At 32.9% G+C, this 7,891-nt stretch overlaps 1 pseudogene across 1 annotated transcript; it reads right to left on the bottom strand.

Annotated features, from left to right (window-relative positions):
- Positions 1-228: 228 nt before the first annotated feature.
- Positions 229-6,340, bottom strand: LOC145603773 (uncharacterized; annotated as a pseudogene). Its single transcript, XR_014104905.1, has 8 exons — positions 6,191-6,340; positions 4,318-4,371; positions 3,314-4,183; positions 3,122-3,223; positions 2,882-3,038; positions 2,285-2,404; positions 769-889; positions 229-684 (listed from the first exon to the last, which is right to left on the bottom strand). The product of XR_014104905.1 is annotated as an uncharacterized LOC145603773 (transcript).
- Between the last annotated feature and the right edge of the window lie 1,551 nt (positions 6,341-7,891).

A 7,891-nucleotide genomic window follows, 5' to 3' on the forward strand; every position in this document is an offset into this window, starting at 1 on the left:
TAGGCCTCTGTGTTCTAAGGATTAGGTTTGTGTGTTCTATGATGCTTGCTTGTGCAGAACTCCTAAGGCTTAATCGCGGCTAAGCTATTAACATTTTAACATACTTTATACAGTATATACCAATTACCAACACACAGTAAACAGAGAGAAAATTGAATTGGCCTCTTAATTAACTTTGAATAGATTGGCCAATTTTATACTCGTTTCGACTCAATACAATATCCCAACTGCTACAATGTGAAATGTTGATTAATAAAATAATAATGAAAATATTGTAATACCTAGCTAAATTTTCTGCATAATGTTGGAGGGTTATACAAATCAAATGAACTAATGTTGAAAGGTTATACTAATAAAATGAACAAAATAATACGGAGCATGAAGTACAATAAGAGCCTCTGGAACAGCGTACCCTATAAGTTGGTTTTAGCTTCCGCCCAACGATCAGATCCACTGTTAATGTGTACTATCAACAGCCCTTTCTTGAATATCGATTAAGCGAGTTCTCGTGTTCACTGTTTTGTTATGTAACTAATTTTATCATATTTGTACTTATCATCAGAAAAATTCAATCAGAGCTGCTTGACAAGCCCACCACCAGTGATAACAGAATGAGTCCCAGACATGCACATATCTTCCAAAAATGGAATTGTTTTCCACACTCTCAAAGCCATAGGTGTTGGGCTTTCTCCACAAATAGAACAAATTAACAAGTGATATCCCATATCCATGTTTTGAAACCAGTAATTTAATAAAACTATACCTTACCTTTACTGAATTTATCATTCTGTGTGCAAATAGCAGCATAATGAGTATCAGCCAAGTCAAGAAGGGCCAACTGCCATTCCGCAGTTTGAAACTGAGACGATTCAACAGCAATATCAGATTCCTGGTATCACCATGGGGTGGAAGTGACCAAACATGTTAGAATTTTTAGAATAGAAAAGAAACATAGATAGGTAAGCTGTAAACACTCGTACAATTTTAGCTTAAAAAATCAACAATATGTTAACATATAGAAATGGTAGCATTTTTTTGTAGTACACAATAATGAAAAAAGCATCTAACAATCTATCCAGATCCTGATAAAACCAAAATCAAGTTAGAACAGGATATCACAAAACACATCTGGATTGAAGATTGCGCATTAATGCTGAAATATGAGGAAAAGCTTCTCAAAACAAGCCTAACAACATATTAATGTAAAACTGCTTTCCAGGATATTAATCTCAAATTGAAGGTTCTTAAAAATACAATGAAAGGTAGAAATTCAGAATCACAGATTGCCAAAAGGGGCAGATGAAAATCCTGCCTCACTTGAAAATCAGACTAACAAAACTACACCAAACCCGGAACACATGATTCTGCTCCAGTCCTCAGCTCTAACTTTTGGCAAACTACAAAAATGATTTGCTGTAGAGCAAAGGAGGGAAACCCAGAGACTGAACTAATGGAACAAGTTTCTATTGACTTCTTTTTTTGGTCAAGTTTATTAACTTGGTTAGCTGACCAATTCCTACAGTGACTATCTGTATCTGCCATCCCCTCTTAGAACAAAGCCCTAGTCAAATTTAAAGGGTTTACATTTAGCTTAAGTTTAATGGACGTTGGTTTTATACATCTATTTCTTTTCCTAGCTAGGTACTTTCTGGAATTTAGAATTCCAAGTATTTTAAAGTTACCCACCCCATATTTGTCGACCTACATTCCTTCTACCCAATTGTCTGCTTTTTTTATTTGTAAGATCATTTGGTGATCAAAATAACTACACAATTTTGATCACATATTTATATAGATGTACTAAATAATTTAAAATCATGTGAGATTTTATTATAAGCTTTTTACGTAATTTATATAGATGTTATTAAGATTTTAAGATAACATAGGACAAACTATGCATTGGAGTCTGTGAAAAAGGTATGTTGTGATGGATTGAGAACAAGCAATGCTCTTCCTAGATGTTTTTAATCTAGTTGTAATATAAGCTCTTCTGTTCTTGTTAAAAAAGAGAACATATGTGGTATATTCAAAAGGCACTATAGTGGTAGGATTTTGCAAAAGATGATTATTTGAAGGAACCATAAAATCAGCAATCTGAGTCTGGACTAAAATTACTGGAACATTCTAGTCCAGATTGGTTTTAAACAAATTAACACACCATTGATTCTTAAAATCTTATTAAGCCACAAACCTTCTTCCAGTCATATAATAACATCTAGCTACAAGATCTATTTGAAAGGGCATCAACTTCGTCAAAAAAGACAGTGAACATCCGAAGGAATACCTCAAGAGCAGCAGTTTTTGAAATATTAGACTTATTTTTTGAAGAAGCTTTAAAGTGAATCCTGAAGGTCTTAAATGGAGTAGCCGAAAAGCCCCTTCCTATTGCTTTTACATAAGCTTCCTGAAAGTTTTAATTACACGTGTAAGGTGAGATATTAGCATCAAATATATTAACTGTCAACTACAATTTCAAAGCCAAAGAAATATACTGAATAGAAATGGCCAATTCATGAGATTTAAGAGCTTATGGACTGTTATTCCTGTCTACATACATAGATTGAGTGTAATTTGATTAATGCTTTTCATTCTTCCCCTTAACATTGCAGACATTTACCAATTATACCTTCACATGCCTTGGTTAATGACAAGAAATAGATGGTTCCCTTTTCTAAGCAATATAGGAATCAAACACTTTTCAGGAACTCTCATATACTTTTTCACAATCTTGAAAGGTAAAATTGAGGAAAAGTAAAGCAGTTTTACATTTATAAATCTGTATTTCTTGTCGCCTGAAATTTTCAAAAAAAATGAACAGTTTTTCACACACATGTCACACTTGTACGTGAAGTCTTATGATATAAACCATATTAGTTATTACCTTGAGTGTTCATAATTTTATAAATTCCTGGCGTTGTAATTCCGGTTCTGAAATATTGGCCAAGTGATCGACTTCACAGGGAGAGAAGAAGCGACGAGCAAATGATATGACATCATTTTTTTGTTTTTCTACTCTTATTTTCAACATCAATTCCAATCTAAATGGCACAGAGAAACAAATCAAAAGTTTGCATAAAGTAAGCAGTCATAAGCTAAAAAGGCAGAAAAAAGTATATCTCACAGGGGAATAGGTTGTAATTCCACAGGCAATCAAGGATGAGGTGTGTGACAAATTAAAATGCAATGGTGGCCAACTTATATCAGGTACATCTTGCCAATCAACCTAAAAAACGTAGAGCAACCATAATAAGAGAAGATAGACATATGACTAACCAGAGTAATGAACAATTAAATAAGGGAAGTCGACAATAACCTCGGGTTTTCCATAGGTGTTTTTCTTAAACTTTAAAGATCTTGGGTCAACAAAAGAATTTGTTTGATCTACCATAAAATGCAATCAGAAAGTCAGTAATTCATGATTTAAGGGTGACATTCCTGTTATAAATAAACAGATGAAATAAAAATTGTGAAGTCTACCGCTTGCAATGTTAAGAGTCCTAGCTTAATAGGTCAAGGGTACAAGCCCATAACTTCTTTTATTGTGGTTCAGCAATATGGAGCTTATCATGGTATCAATAATTCCATATGCTACAATAGCATCAAATGAAAGAACACACTCTAGAAGCCTCCATAACCATGCTCAAATTAAAGAGTCAGCCAGTTATTCTTGTTCCAGAATTTGAAAGATACACACACATGTAGCACATCAACACAATCCAATATGCCAATGAAGCATTAGGTGTATATTAATCAAGCATGAAAGTTTGTACATTTATTAGTAGCTACCAAACATTAAAAAAAAAATTTAAAATAAAATAATAAAACTCATAATCTAAACAATTGATGAAATTTGGTTTCTTAGAGATGCCCGATGAACAAAATATTTCTAGAAGGCGTTGCAAGCTAAAAGGTCACCCAATCACTGGAAACTCAAAAACCCTTAAAATTAAACAACATACCCTATGACCAATTAAAGTTACACAAACAATTAAAAAAAAATCCAAAACAATTAGCAATGGTAGTACGAACTAAAGCACGAGCTAAGAGGGCTTTCTTCCTGACCTCATCTTCCAGGAAGCTAAGAACACTTTTTTTCTCGGAAGGGGAAAGGATATCCAAATATTGCTTCAAGAGTGATGAGCTCTTTATTTCATCAGGAATGACATACCACAAGTGAGTTTCCCTATAAAAGTTCCACGGAAACATCAAATTTCTATTGATTACGACATTAAAGTGAACAAGCCAAGCAAGAAATTGAAAAAATTAATCTAAATCCATTCTAATCAAAGTTGGAGAATAAAGGTAGAACATATGTACCCTCGAGGTGGGAGAGGAAGAGGATGCAGCGGCTGACAGGAGAGAGAAAATTGTCTGTTGAAGCAGCGCATGTTAGTTCATTATAGTTATGGATTGATTGTTGTCGTGAACTAGTAAATTTTAGGAAGCACCTGCAGACAAAGCACAAACAATTGAAAACTAAGATGTAAAACCTCTCATATTCCCATGATATATACAATATACAAATCAGCAACCTCATTATTTTCATTCTTACAAAGTTCAAAGTTAAACTAATTGATAATGAGTTCACCAGCAGGCTGCAGCTACAGCTCATAAATCCTTGATGTAATTCTTAGATTTTATGTCATTAATACATTCACAAATACAGTTCTGTACACAAAATAGTTGTCACTGTTATACACAGCGTAATTCATCATAGAATGGGGCTTAATTAGCTAAAAAATTAATCATAATTAATACCATGCGATCAAGATTGTGTGACAATTTTTAAGTCTTCGATTAGATTATGTAATAAGCTTTGTAATTCTTATTGTGCGCAATTCTCACTTAAATTGAACTAATAAGATAGCTAGAAGTAGATTATTGGGCTATCCTACCCAATAACCACCTCTAAATTAATCTAATTATGATGTTGCTGAGATTCAGAGATCTGTTCAAGGCTTAGGCTCAATTTTACACCTATATCTAAGTCAACCACTCAAAGGAACAAGTAACTCATCAAGTTCAGTATATGAGCAAGACCAGGGGATTCTGTTTCACTATGCTGAAGTATCAAAGGATCAATTCAGACCATTTTGGAGTAGGAACAGTCGTTAGTGTTAATCACGTTTAACACTTACATCCTATTTCACAAATATTAAGTTTGCAGCGTCAATCCTAAGGGTGTTGCATTCTTAATAACATCAGCATACTCAAAGGTTCAGAGAAAGTTCAAGTTCCTACCATAAGAAGCTTTTATTCAAAATTTGTACACTAATTTATTTCTTAGTCTTTTCAATTTGGTTCAACTATTCAAGTATAAACAACAAACTTCAACCATTTTAAAGGCAGAAACATCGAATATAAAAACACAATCAAGGAAGTAATTCTTCAAACCTTAAATTGGCATTCTCATCTTTAATTTCTAAAACACGAAAGTCAGTAACCTAAGGAAGTAATTCTTCAAACCTTAATTTGGCATTCTAACAAAGGCATTATTTTCAGCTCATTTTTAACAATTCAAAAAGAAGGTCAACAAATTGATGAACAAATATCAAATTACAGTAAACAATATATATAATCATAAATATAAATTGGAATTGAATTTAAACCTTGAATGCTTCCTTCAAAATTAGTTCATCAGATGGATTGAAGAAGAAAACGCTAATTGAAATTGTTCTTGACGAATTCCGATGAATTAATGATTTTTGTAAATTTTTTGGGGCAAATTTAGGAGTCCACTGCAATTATCACTGAAATTGATTTGAAACTCATTGCCTTAATCTAATTCGTTTAAAGGCTGACTGTGGAGTTCCGACGAGCTCCGTCCCTGAGCCGTGGCAAAAGGGCAGTGAGGGAGAAAAGGTCCATTCTTAAAGCTCCTCCTCAAAAAGTTTCAAAATTTACATTAAATTTTTCTCAATTGTCAGATTAAACTCCAAAAAACACATTAAATTCTTCTCAATTATCAAATTAAACTCCAAAATTACATTAAATTCTTCTCGCTTACAAAAACTAGCGTACGTTGCACGTAGCAACAACAAAATCAATCGTTTAAACAATCATAAGTTGAGCAATTATAACAAAAAGTTAAAAATCCATTTTTGAAGAACCCTAAAATTGAATATACTGATCAATGATAAACCCTAGATTGTGAAATTGAAATTCAATGATTTAAAAAAAAATGTCTTACCTCAGAAGCAGCTTCAATGGTGGAAAGAAGACTCAGAAGCCTATTCAATGGAGAATTCGGAGTACGCTTCAATGGCGACTGGCAAGCCAATCAAAAGAGGAAATTCCCAATTTCTAAATTTGATACTCACTTCTTTATACTCAATTATCAAATTTCAATTTGACGTATTCGAATCAAAGGCATTTTATGTACCTCTTGTACAGTTGTACCCATATCTTGATACTTACGGTTAGGGTTGTACACATTTTGGTATGGACCGTAACCCGACCAAACCAAATCGTAGCGGTTTGGTTTGGTTTACGGTTTGTAACAATACGGTTTGGTTTCGATTTTTTAGTAAATGCGGTTTGTGGTTTGGTTTGGTTTTTCAAAAATATAAACCAAACCAAATCATAAACCAGCAAACCGTATTTTAATATTTATATATTTTTAAAATAAATTAAAATAATTATATGTCATAAAAAAATAATAATAAAATTAAAAAAAAATGAAAAATCAAAAGAAAACTATACGGTCAGTATACTCTATACTCATTCTCAATACTTCAAATTCAATAGGTATTATAACTTTGTAATGTAATTTAATTTCTTTTGTAATGTATTTTTTTTTAATCCCTTTGGCCTAATTATTTAAATTTTATTATAATTTATTAAGTTTTATTTGACAATGTTTAGGAAAAAAATGTCGTCTCATCATAAACCGCAAACCAAACCGCATTATTACGGTTTGGTTTGGTTTGGTTTCAATACTAATATAATTTGGTTTGGTTTGGAAAATTCACCAAACCGTATTTTGTGGTTTGGTTTTGTTTGGACTAAAACCGCACCAAACTAGACCATGTTCACCCCTACTTACAGTACCTATTCACCTTTTGTACTCACTTCGCGAATCGCGACACCGTTAAATTTTAATTATATTGTATTTTGCTAACGAACGTCCCGGGGCGTTGGATGATCATTTAAAATATTGCTTTAATTTGGGAAATCATGACAAAATCACGCGTCGATTGGTGTAATTAATGTTCATTTTAATATAATCTTTCTATTTTTAGCTAGCTTATCCAACGCCCTCAGGGCGTTTGTTAGCTTTTGCCATTTTTTTTATTTTGGATAGATTCTGTCCTATGGGGTCGGAATTCTTCACAGGCTCGACTTGGGTTACCGGATAGACAATTTGGAAGATAGGGCGAAGGTAAGGAAATTCCATCATCAAATTGTTACTAGTGGGGATTGAACTTCCGAGATGTTTTCCTTTCCACTAGACCAAACTTAGTTTTAGCAACACCGTTAAATTAACAATTGCTTTTTAATAATGGATTTATATTCCGTACTTTGGTGAAACTAATACGGTTTAAAACCGGACCGCAAACCAAACCGAGTAAGTAATACGGTTCGATTTTTAGTTAATATGATTCAATGCGATTTGAGAAATGAAAAAATTGCTTTGATTTCGGTTTTTGGATTTGAAAATTCGAAAACCAAACTGAAATATAGACCCATATCTAAATTACAACCTATTTCTGATTTTTAGCCCTACTACATAAGGCCAAAAACAAGTCCTATAATATTGAGTCAAGCCCATAAAACTTACAAATCAAAGCTCAAAACACTAGGCTTAGGGTTCGTTTGGCATCACTGTGGCTTTCTGTTTTTTAGTTTTTTATTTTTTAAAATCATATGATATATGTCAAATAATGAATCA

This window comes from Chenopodium album, chromosome 22 (assembly GCF_948465745.1).
Source record: "Chenopodium album chromosome 22, dcCheAlbu1.1, whole genome shotgun sequence".
Classification (NCBI taxonomy): Eukaryota; Viridiplantae; Streptophyta; class Magnoliopsida; order Caryophyllales; family Amaranthaceae; genus Chenopodium; species Chenopodium album.